At 32.9% G+C, this 13,146-nt stretch overlaps 1 protein-coding gene across 1 annotated transcript in view; it reads right to left on the bottom strand.

Moving 5' to 3' along the window:
* Window positions 1-5,789, bottom strand: part of LOC143179230 (uncharacterized) — a 590,730-nt gene extending 584,941 nt beyond the window's left edge. Inside the window, exon 1 of the mRNA XM_076378351.1 lies at window positions 5,756-5,789. The gene's annotated coding sequence lies outside the window, so the exon portion shown is untranslated. The remainder of the gene's footprint in view (window positions 1-5,755) is intronic.
* Between the last annotated feature and the right edge of the window lie 7,357 nt (window positions 5,790-13,146).

Below are 13,146 nucleotides of genomic sequence, written 5' to 3'. Positions count from 1 at the left end.
CCCAGTTTGCCTTTTTTTAATTTCTATTTAGGAATAAATTGGTGAGAATTTGAATTGGAGAGGGGATTTCCCATACGTATTAGAATTAGAAAATGATTACTGTCGTGCAAATCATCTCGTTAAAATCGCCGAATATTATAAAAGGTTTAGGTAGTTGTGGCAGAAGGTCGTTGATTTCGCTTATTTCAAACGTGTAGCTATTTGGTAGATAGATGTTACACACACAAAGATTTGTAGGTAATTGATAACTAACAGCTGCTGCTTCAATATTTGTTTGAAGATGAATTTCTGACGTTACTATATTATTTTTAATATAGATTGCCACGCCCCACTAGCGTGATTGCTATTATTGCGGTTTTTAGCGAATTCTTGATAGCCTTTGATCGGGTGGATGGTCTTATGCTTGAAATTGGTTCCTTGGAAGCATAATATGGTGGGTTTGCAGTTTTTTACTAATAGTTGAATTCTCTCTATTCTGGGGTAGAAACCGTTAGTGTTCCATTGGAGTATATTATTCATGTTAGGCTAAATAACTATGTATTTTTGTTATTTATGATATTTAATCAGATGTGTCTAATTCCAATTCTTCAGTGTATGACTTTATATCTGTTAATGAACTTTTCAGTTTCTTAATAATTCCTTTAATCGATCTTTCGGTTAGATATTTATATGTGTCTCTCATCGAATCAATTAATGGTTGTATGTTATCTGCATAATCTTTTGCTACAATAATAGAGTCATTTGAGCCAAAAGAGTTTTCAATGAAGTTTTAAAATTGATCGTAATTCAGTACAAATTTTTTGGAGATGTTTCAATTAGTTCTTTAATAGGGGAGATCAGTTCTTCTACTGTTTTAATTTTGGCTACTTCTTGTGTGCATTTAGTTTCGTTATTATCTATTTTTCGAATTTTATTCTTTTTCTTTAGCGAATATTGATTCATGGAATGTTCATTTACCTCAGTTGCTGTTACATGTGTCGATACTAATGAGACGCTAGAACCGGAGGATAAAGGTCTTTTATTAAACAAATTAACACTGTTATTTTCTATAGGTGTTAGTTGATGATATCCACTAACATCACTTGTGCTGGGAGTAGGCTTACTTGGTTCCAGTTACATTTGGTCGAATAATTCTGTGCCTTTTTCATTAGGTGTTTCAGTGGTCTTTTCTATCATAACAGGTGTGTTATTAGGACAATGATTAGTGATATGTCCTTGTCGCTTGCAAGTAAAACATATCATATTATGTGTAAATGTAAATCCGATACATTGGGTTATCATAAGTTATTGGAATCGATTCAGGAAGTTTATGTTCGTCGTCGGGGTCAATATACACTTGTCTCCGAAAACTCATAATGTGTTAGAAACCTGATTCTGTCATACTTGCTCTTAAATATGATAGTTTCGTTGTCATCCTAATGTTTCTTTTCTTAAGTTCAGCTTCGACAGTTTCACGTGGGATAATGGGACATACGTTTGAAATAATTACACGTTTTTGTTTGTTGATGAGTGGTCTGGTTGACACTGTTTCGTCTTTCATATTTATAGTTTTGTGGTTGGTGGTGGTATGTTCGACTATTTGTTTAATTGCAAGGAAGATACATATTCGATTCTTTGATATTCGAGAGTCAAATCTAATGTTATTAACGTTGGTTAGTGTAGTTATTTTACCGACATATTCCTTAATGGTTATTCCTTCTTTTGATTTTATAACAATTGCTTGATCTTTTGACGGGTATACAACTGAAGATGTGGCGTTTGCGTAGAATTTTTCCATTTGATTGGGTTGTGTAGAAACGTTGACGGTATTATCATTTAATTAGCTACTCCTCTACTCAGAGGAAGCCATCTTATTGTATTATTTATACGCTGCGTAAGCAGCGAATTTGTAGTGTAGGTGACCTTGTACGATTGTGTATCGTACGCGAAGAGATCGTATGATTGTAAGCATTGTGTATCACTATATATGTGTATAGGTCTGCATTTGTAAACACCGATCAACACGCGATAAATCTGACTACCTCGGTGGTTCGAGACGTATTGAATATATTTTTCTAGTCCGAAGTTTGTTTGAAATAGTTTAAGTTCTTAAGCTATTAAAAAGAACAAAAATACATCAAGCTTTTGAGCTATAATAAAATGAAGAAAATTCGTGTATTTTACGTCGGTTCAAACGGTTATGTACTCTTAAGGAATTTAGTCTGGCCGAAAAAGGGCTCAATTGTCCCTCGGACATAATCTTGTGACTCAACGATAATTGATACATTGCAAGAATTGTGAGTCACGCGATCAGTTTCTCGAACAAGGGCTTTTTGTGCAACGTCCTATAAATTCAACTTGCATAATGAAATGCATTTGTTCTGTAACCATTGTGCACTGGGGAAATTGTTTTATTTTCCAATTAGACTCATATAAGGCCTACTTCTTGAACATTTTTCTTACACGGAACGAGTAGAGAGGAATGGGCCTTTTAAAGACATGTTCCGAATTGGAAAAAGACATACGACTTAGGAACTCTTCGAGCTTAAGAATTACACGAGAACTAACAGGTGATTGAATCTGATTAAAAATACCTCGAGTGGTGTTACAACTAAACAGTCTTAAACAATTACACAATAGCACAATATTTGGAAATATAACCTAACACTGTATTTTATTTAGTACGAAAATGAACATAGAATCTAGTTTTACGAGATAAAGCAACTTGCTAAACGACTAATTGAAAGGTCAAATATTTCTGCAAAGTAGCACGTCATCGATTCTAAATAAAGACTCAATCGACCCTCCATAAATACATATTTATATTGCATTTGTATTTAATAATAGTTGCCAGTTGTATTTAATTCCATTCCAAAAACTTGATTTCAGTAATTCAAGAACTTAGTTTCATAACAGAAATGTGACCCTCTGCACTAAACTGAGGTTCTTATATCGTCCTGTGTTTCTTGAAGCGTGAATTTATATTAATGTAGCAAATATTACTGTGTCAGTTTTTGCGAGGTTAAAGACTCTAGATCTTTAATCTAGTTTTCTACTTCAATACGAAATTTTTCAAAATCACTTCTACGTGAAACGGTCAGAACTGTTTCCACCAAACAATGTATTATACATTCACAGCGACTGAACTACAAACACGAGAGGCGAGTTGGGTAACAACTAATTAATCTCCTGCAGTTTGCGTGATTCAATCAACATATACTAACGCAGAATTCGTCCACCCTTAGCTCTGTTACAATTTATATCAAATTGAATTTCGACAATTTCATTGGTACGATTAAGGGAAGTAATATTAGTTTCCAGAAAATTTATAATGGCGTTTGACAACTCAATTGACACATATTTCACTGTAAACTAATGTCTCTAATAATTATTCACACTTTCACAATTAATTTTACGTGCATTAATACATAAGAAAGTACAATAACGATCATGTTGCATTGAACAAAAATGATATAACAGTATGCTTTCCCACACATTATTTATTCAATAATCTATTAATAGGATAATAAATGTACTAGGAAAAGTAAAGAAACGAAATACTGTTTAATAATTGAAAATAATTTTTTCTGAATATGTTATAATATGTATAATATGCACGTATTAAGTACCTACGTCTAATAAAATAATGTTTGTGTCTAATCTATTTACCATCAAGTTCTCGATGTACTAGTCCCTCGCTGGTTTTGATGATTTTCAAATATGTTATAAAGGAGGTGATTTTAAACAACTTTTTCTTTTGCACATAATGGGCGGTCGGCATTAGTTTCCGAGATATTTGCAAAAATCATTATGTACTACACAATTGAATTGTACCTTATATGTTTACGTTACTGACAGCATGTGTGTGAGCCCGATACCATCATTTATCTATTGTTTCTATGAACATGTCGCAGAAGCCGGCAGAGACAAGTAACTTTCATAACGGTAAACAAAAAAAAGATTAAATTTGTTCAATTTCAATGTTGAATTTCAACAAAATGTTCATTCTATATCTTCCATAATGTTTCCATACATGCCGATATTCCCCTAACTGGAAAAGAAAGACGAATCAGAGTTGGTTTGGGTTAGACCCTCTTACGGAGTACAGGTAGTTTTACCACTCCCCAACCTATGCTTCGAAATTTTCAACGTCCTCGAAGGCAATATGTTGGATACTATATGTCGATCGGCAAAAAAGTTCAACATCCGTTGCATATTGTATTACCTGCCGACTACCACGATGTGTTTATAGTTTATAGAAACAATAAATAAACGGCTACATCGGATTCACACATAAACTATTAGTAACGTATATATGTATATAGGGTACAATTCAACTGTGTAGTACATAAAGTTTTTTTTAAATATCTCCAGACTAAGACCAACCGCCTATTACATGCTAAGGAAAAAGTTGTTCAAAATTACCTCCTTTATAACATATTTGAAAATCATCAAAATCGGCAAGGAACTAGTACAGATTTTGTATCTAAATTTATATTTACTATACAAATGATCACCTTAGAATATTTCAATTAGTTATATTATCGAATATCGTGAATATTTAGAACATTAAGACAATATTACTAATATTGAGTTAATAAAATATTGTAATTTAATTATGTACTTATTAATATTACATGTTTCAATTTTATGCATGTCGTATTTCAATCAATATCCTAGATTCAGCATTTATCGAACAATGATCAAAACAGTTTCTTTTAAAGTACTATCTGTTTGCTCATATCGAAAGCCGTATCGAACATGTTAACGATGCTGATAATTTCCATTACCTTGTTCTATTTTCGGAAATATTCCATTAAAGTATAGGATTTTTAAGTATTAGGAGAAATCCTATATTCTTATTGGTTCTAGATTGTTAGTACTTTAATTCATTTTACGTAGAAAATTTTTGATCTTCGATTAAGTTTCCATGAGCGTTTCTGGTTCTATAGGTAAGTTTGTACACAAATACTCACAAAGCTTTGAACATTTCAGGCTTGCAAATACTGATTATTATTAGTGGCACAGTATTTTTACTTTTCGCTAATAATGTCTCCCACATTTTCAACGATATTCTTTGACCGTTTGCCAAATTATGAATTCGTACATTTTGCAATTAAATATTTCTATTTTAAATAGCATGGAATGAATCGTCTGAATGTACCGTCAGTTCTTTCTGGATCAACTCTCCCCCATCAAACGTCGCATTATTGCTTTTGAAACTTTTTACCATTCTACCATTGCCTATATTGATCTAGTCCAATGCAAGCAGCTACTTGTGGACCAATCTAGGAAACTTGACTACATAATAGAAAATATTTTACGTAATCTTAATTTTAGATAAAAATTTAAAAATAAATGGAGTAAATTGTAGCTTTATAGATGTACTTTCTATATAGATTGTTTTAGAACAGCTCAGCATAATATTAAGGGATGATTCTAGACATTAAAATAAGACGATAAGAATAATAATTTCGCGTTTGAGGCTTTGTTTGTTAATTATAAGCGTTTAAAAATCTGGTAGAAAGCACCAAGAATAAGCCTGCGCGAAGGCCTCGAGCAGTGGTTGCCCAAACAGCAGTACCGCAAGGGAGGGGAGAAATTACTCACCATTGTACAACCGATTCGAAATTTTAGGATTCTCGACAAGGCTACAGAGCCCAAAATTCACTTCAAATTAATGAATATCATCAAATAATAATAATCTTATCTATTCGTTACAATGCATAAGCAAACTCAACACTCGCTATGAAATAGAAAGGGTTAATATGTCTACCTTTATGTAAATTGTCTGTTCACTTCACACATCCATGTATCACGATTCTCTTATCTGCAAGTATTAAAAGACCATACGAGGGTCTTGTCGAATAACACTAAACCTGTCTACGCTTTACAATCCAGAGGTGTTAGATGTATAATATGTATATATATTGCATGTATTTATTATATAGATAAAGTTGAAAGTCATGCTAGTTATTTTAGAAAAAGTAGAGTGCTCATAGGTGAGTATTAAAATATTAGATTTTCAATTGTTAAAACAGACAGCATTTGTTTATTTAAACACTAAATGGTACTGTATGACAGTTATTACTGCATCAACTAATTTACAAGGGTACATCCTGAAATGTTTGTAGATTAGCCAAGAATATTAGACACGTATTTTTTTATCTGTTAGTATTCATGTTAAACGGGTGAAAACCACTCCCAAAGTTGGAGTGGAAGATATATTTGGTTTAATATCTCGAAAATTTACGTGTAGTGAAATGGTGTTAATGGGGCGATTCCATATTTTTCAACAACGAATCCACCTATAAAAACAGCTTCTGAAAATATCAGTTTATTTAAAAAATAGTATATTTTTGTTGTTTTTCTTTACTAAATATTGATTGATCTTTTTACAAATTTGTAAATTACAAAATTAATGGGAAGATGAACACATTAAACATTCCTATTCCAAAATCTCATAGGGAATGTTTCAGTTTTCTTATGAATTGTTGTGAGTAGGTAGGTTTATTAGTATTAAACGATACCTTTAAATTTTCGAAAAAGCACGTTGTAGAATCATCAAGTCAAGATAAGTATCGTCAAATTTTGTTGCCTTTCTATCAATAAGTCATTCGTTGTTTCAATGACAATAATTACCACTACGATTCGATCAGCTGTCGTTTACCGCGCGACCGATGCGATCGATAGTGTAAGATAGTTTGCCTGATTTTCTAGGAAAATTTGCCAGATTTTCGCAAATTTTTAATTACTTATAAATAATTAACTAAGCCCTAAACACCAAATCATCATTCGTGATTTTTATTTTATTTTGACCTTTAGAATCGCATTCTAAAATTTCTCCCACCTGTAGCCAAACTCCCTGTATCAGCAACACATATCTGTCACACAGCGCAAACTGTTACACGATGTACTGGTAGTCCAACCTAGGTGCCGATCCAAATTCGACAACCTTCCTCTAATTACTGTAGCAAATAAATTCTAGACGTAAAAACGACCTTTCACTTTTCTTTTCAAAATAGAATTCATATAGGAGAATTGATAAAATCTTGTAACTACAATATCTATATTTTTAACAATTTTTATTTTTTTTATTTGTAGAAGTTCGTAATACTCTCGGATACAAATTTTTTAATTTTGATAACGTCTGAAAGGTGTGTTGATTATATTCTGATTTCAACTGGTTAAATACGATTAGAAAAGACAACTTGTATCCACTTTTACAAGATATAAAAGAATATTCTGCCTCGACGTTTTATCTCACCCTGTTATAGAGTGGTTCGCTTCTTAAGAACTCAGTATTAAGTTTTATTAATATCTCAATTTTTACGTCTCTTGAAAATTTTGGGAAACATATAACAGAATATTCAGTATGGGATCTCGAAAATGTCAGGTCAGGTCAGGACGAGAATTTTTTTCGGGATCAGGGCGAGATCCCAAAAATGACCAGGATTGTCGAAAAAGTTCGGGATCCTGAACAGGTTCGGGATTCCAAATATATCCGAGATTCCTGAAAAGATTTGGTATTCCCGACAATGCTCAACGAAAGGAAGAAAAACAAGCAAATTACTAGAAACCTTAAAATTTGAACACTAGAATGAAAAACCAGGATATTTTCGAAAATCCTGAACATTTCAGGGAAACCCGAGAATTTTCAGGAATCCCGGACCTTCATGAGAATTCTGAACACTTTCGGGAATCTCGGAAATCCCGGGAATTTTCGGGATTTTCCTTTAATCACATTGTTTCCTCATAATAAATCATATTTTAATCTTTTTCTTTTAAATAATCCCTGTCGGTCGCCATACCTTTAATACTACAAATCTCTCAAGAAATAAATGAATTAGTTGCCTTACTTATAAATTTCTTCTTAGGACAAAACGCTCCAAAGCGAAATTTCTGTTATAATTGTGCCATTAAATATAAATAGAAGGACCAGAATCGCTAAAATTCAATTTTGTCTTCGCAAACTTCGAAGATGCTTGTTCTTCACAGCAAAGTACGACCCTCTTCACAATCAAATTCCATGGATTTCGTTGCGTGTAATTCCTTTCTCGTATTTTCAGATCGCAAATATGCAAAATTTATAAACTAGCCACAAACACTTGTCTTAACTGGAGAATTTAATTAAGGTGGAACAGCCTTTGCAAATACTAAAATACTCTTAATTCTTTATACAACTAAATAAGGAACTTTATGCACAAAATTGGAGACAAAGATGCTAAAGAATTGGTCAGAAGATTAAATTCGCTTAAAGATAACCATTCTTTAAACTTTTAAAAGTCTTTAAACACTTTTCACACACACTACACCTCATTTATGGTGGTTAATTTCTCAAAAAGACTATGTTTTGATTTGTATAATATTAACTCCAATAAAATGACAAGATCTTAATCAGTATATCTACGAGGTGTGACAAATAAATAACGAGACTGGTGTGAGAAATGTGATTAATTGCAAATAAAGTTACATTTAGCTTTTATCCCCTTCAACATACTCTCTTCCCCAATCTATACACCCCTGCATATGTGTATTCCATTGTTTAAAACAAAGCTGTAGCTCATCAGTTGTTAGCCTCTTTAACAACTCTGCCGTTTTTGTTTTTACATGTTCAACAGACTCAAAATGTGTTCCCTTCAATGCATTTTTGACTTTTGGGAACAGGTAAAAGTCACACGGTGTGCGATCTGGTAAATATGGAGCATCAAACACAGGTATGTGCTTGTCCGCTGAAAACTGCTTCGCTGTTAGGGCATTGTGAGTTGGTTGTCCTAGTGCAAAATCAATGAGTCGTTCTTCCACAAATTCGGTCTTTTCTTCCTTATTCTTTCCCCCAGCTTGATTAGGATTTCCTTGTACTATTTTTGCTAGTCAAAAGTGCATTGAAGGGACACATTTTCAGTCTGTTGAACATGTAAAAACAGAAACGGCAGAGTTGTTGAAGAGGCTGACAACTGATTAGCTACAGCTTTGTTTTAAACAATGGAAGACATGTATGCAGCGCTGTATAGATAGGGGAGGAGAGTATGTTGAAGGGGATAAAAGCTAAATGTAACTTTATTTGCAATAAATCATATTTCTCAGTCTCGTTATTTATTTGCCACACCTCGTATACTTAAATATTTACCTTTCCATGCTTCTAACAATGTCTACATATAAGCAAGATTAATTATAGAGCATCTTATTATTTGTTTCCCCAAAAAAAGATTTTCTCACAGGCCACATTTGCAATGAAAATTTCAGTGCTCCTATCGAATCGATTTTTAGCGAACAACGAATATCAGACAAACTCGACCGAATACCTTGGACTACGTTCTATGAATATTTATAAGCTCGTGCTGAGCATAAACAGATGTTAATTAATTATACGTGGTCGGTTAGATGATCCCACTGTTTCTCGTTGTATCAGCGGACCACAGAGAAAACACATTATGCTGAAAGTTCGAAAATGTTGGACAGCAAATTTCGCGTACCCTTCGATGAGCTCTACTTGTCACGATATTGAATGTTCGGACGATAGCACATGATTCTTTTAGGCAAGCGTATTTGTCGCAAAAGTTTCAGGACCTGGGAGTCGAGATGTGATTGAACTTTTTGACAAAAAGCTGCATAACGTAATGTGTGTGGTACTCATCTCCTTACTCGCGGTATACCCTGTATACTCAGTAGCATCTGAATTGTGCTAAAGATGTGTTTTAATTATTTTGGTATCCTCTAGTGACTACAGTAATACCTTCGTTATAAGATCCTTGCTAATTCTTTTTATAGTAATAAACAGAAGAAAATTTAAAATTGAAATTTGTGAATATGAGTAATTCCACTCATAGTAAGCCTCTGCACTAGATATTTTCTCCCCGAGTTGGTAACACTCATTTACATAAATATATTGAGATACCTTCTAATTTTGTATGATATAAATATTTCAAGATTCCGTTTTATAAAATAATAATAGGTGTTTTACATTTCGCATACTTTTTCAATTTCCTTTTGTCTGCCACTGTAGCGCGAAATTATTTATGGCGCAGTTAAAGCACTCACAGTTTTGATGAAACTAAAGAGGATTATCATAAACTTGAAACGCGTCCCTTATTATAAACTCGTCAGTGAGCTGTGAAAATATATCGAGGAAACGTGGTATCATGTGACGGAACAAGGTACTTCTAACAAACTCTAGAAGATGCACTGTTGTTACGATACAAAATAATACACTTATGCTTTCTTGGAACTACTTTTTCATTTTATTTTTTTTCTCAGAAAGCAAATCCAAGTTGGTAGCATATAAATTGATCTTACTTAGAAACAAGTTACTCCTCTTTTATGAGTCCCAAGCTGAGTCGTGAACTTGTATTGAAATGAAACTGTAATACCATTTATTCATCAAAGTGTTAGTTAATATGTGAAATTCCAGCGTCGAATCCAGTGTGTAAAAATCCGAATGGTTTCTCTTATATTAAAATTCTCTTAGTTAAAACTCATCTACTCCAACAATACGTTCGTTGAATTCAGGCCTTCGAATACAATAAAATGTGACTGTACTCGAAATAGGGGGATTTAGCCTTGTAGTTTTCAAAATATATTGATAAAAAAAAAACAAATTTTGACGAATAAATCTTTGTGATACATCAAATCTGCTCATGACAAAATTAATACATTTACAAGGAAACATTGCGAGGTGTAAATCTCCGATTTTGATCAAACTTTACAAGATTGTAGAGTAGCCGAAAATATTTAACACGTATTTTTTTATCAACTCTCATTCATGTAAAGGGGGTGCAAACCACCCCCAAAGTTGGGAGTGGAAAACATATTTCGTCTAATATCTCGAAAATTGTTGCGTGTAGCAAAATGGTGTAAATTGGGCGATTGTGTATTTTTGAACGACGAATCCATGCATGTAACAAGTTCTGGAAAATATCAATTTGTGAAACAAATATATTAAAAAATAGTATATTTTCGTTGTTTTCATTGACTAAATGTTGTTTGATCGTTTGACAAATTTGTAGCAAGTAATGATGGTTTATAAATCATTATCTATAAAAAAATTATTATTTATTATATGCAAACAATTGTGCTAGTGCTGGAGTTTCTCTAGAAAACTTGGTTTAATCAAAAAAATTTGTACGAAAGTTCGGTAGCGGAGTGCGAATTCATAATCGCTCATAATCTGATGAGTTTTTTTCTTTCTGTACAATGAATATCTTTAAAACTAAAGTCTACAGAATTGCTGAACTGTTCCGGTATATTTTCTGTGTAATCACACTGAAACCACGCATATTTAAATACTGCTTTGTATCTCGGGGATGATAACTGATCATATATCAAAGACTGAAGTTTAATTATTGAATCTTTCAAATGTAAATTAACTGTAAATTTGAAGCCGTTATTAAATCTAAATTCTCAAAAATTGAAAAATATCCTTCCATTCGAGATTCTCTCTCCTCATCGGGTGATCGAATGATTCTGTCTCCAAAGTACAAGACAGCTTGAAACATTTTTTAAACAAGATTAATAGTCTTTATTACAAAACAATTCTAATCTGTGAAAAGGTATATGAAAATTAGAATTATTTAAAATTAGAATTGAAAAAAATAAAGAATCCACCCAAGAGATTAGAACCCGGTTACCTGCAGATTATGAGCGATTACGTATTCGCAATCGACTACCGAAGTTTCTTGTGAATTTGTTTGATTAAACAAAATTTTGCAGAGAAAGTCCAATTGTTTGCATGTAGTAAATAAGGTTTTGATAGATAATGATTTATAAACTATCTTTACTTATTACATTTTCATTGATGCAAGGATCGCTGACACTGAACCCCTTGTAATATTTGCAAGGGGTGTGAGACATTGCGAGTATTCATTAGCAATGTTATTATTTACACATTTAGCGAACAATAAACAATATGTATTAAAATATAATGACAAAAACATTGGTCCATAGTATTTGCATACAAATTTGCGGAACAATCGATCTACATTTAGTCAGTGAAAGCAGCGTAAATATTACTATTTTTTAATATACTTTTTTAATAAATTGATATTTTCAGAAACTTTTTACATAGGTGGATTTGTCGTTCAAAAATACAGAATCGCCCAATTAACACCATTTTTCTACCCGCAATAGTTTTCGAAATATTAGACGAAATATGTTTTTCACCCTCAACTTCAGGGGTGGTTCGCACCCTCTTAACATGAATTAGAATTGATAAAAAAATACGTGTCAAATATTTCCGGCTACTCTACAATCTTGCAAAATTTCATAAATATCGGAGATTTACACGTCGCAACGTTCCCTTGTTAGAAATCTGTTGTACATACATGATGATAGCTTTATGACACAAAATGTATTTTGAAGTAAAAATTAAATTATTGACACTTTATTATATACTTTGCATTACGTATAAAGACTCCCATAGATCAACTTGAATTTTTTACAGTCGCAGCGAATCTTTCATCGCATCCTCTTCGCCACAATATCAATTCGTATGTCTGTTTTTTCAATTAATCGAGAATTTGTTGCCGCTGCGAAAAGTTTGCATTGGTCTGTGGAATTTTTTGCTTCTTAAAGGGGTACGATTAGATATGTCAGAGTCGCGGTATTACCGACAAAATTAGGCAAAAACATGAGTTTACGCCCTACGATATTTCGTTCTTAAATGAGGAGTTTTTGAGCTGGTAATGGGTTCATTCGAAAGAAAAAAAGTTCAACACAGTGCAGTCAACTCATGATTTAACGAAATTCTGCTGATATTTAGTAATACGAGCGTTATAAAGCACAGCAAAAATCTATTATTTACAAACATGGAATTCAAGCATTTTTTAGTAATGTAGTGTTTTGATCGAAATCATGAGTTGACTGTGCTGCGATAACCTTCTTCTTTTCGAATGACGCCTTTCCCGACTTAAAATCTTATAATATAAGGACAAAAAGTCGTGTTTTATGTATAAAACAGAATAAAAAATATCACTGAAAATTTCCCCCTCTACTACACACAGCACCGTAAGAGTCACATGTACATAAGCTCGGCGTTTCGGGCCACTTTGGAGAGCTTCAGAAAGTTAAAAGAGAAGGCGAATGTAAAGTGAACCTTATTTACCCTCGCTTTTGAAACTGAAACGTTGTCTAAATCACGGGTAAGAGGCACGAGCCACGCGTGATCTTCTC

This window comes from Calliopsis andreniformis, chromosome 5 (assembly GCF_051401765.1).
Source record: "Calliopsis andreniformis isolate RMS-2024a chromosome 5, iyCalAndr_principal, whole genome shotgun sequence".
Taxonomy (NCBI): Eukaryota; Metazoa; Arthropoda; class Insecta; order Hymenoptera; family Andrenidae; genus Calliopsis; species Calliopsis andreniformis.
The sequence above is the reverse complement of the archived record's forward strand: the minus strand, read 5'-3'. Positions and strand labels throughout refer to the sequence as shown.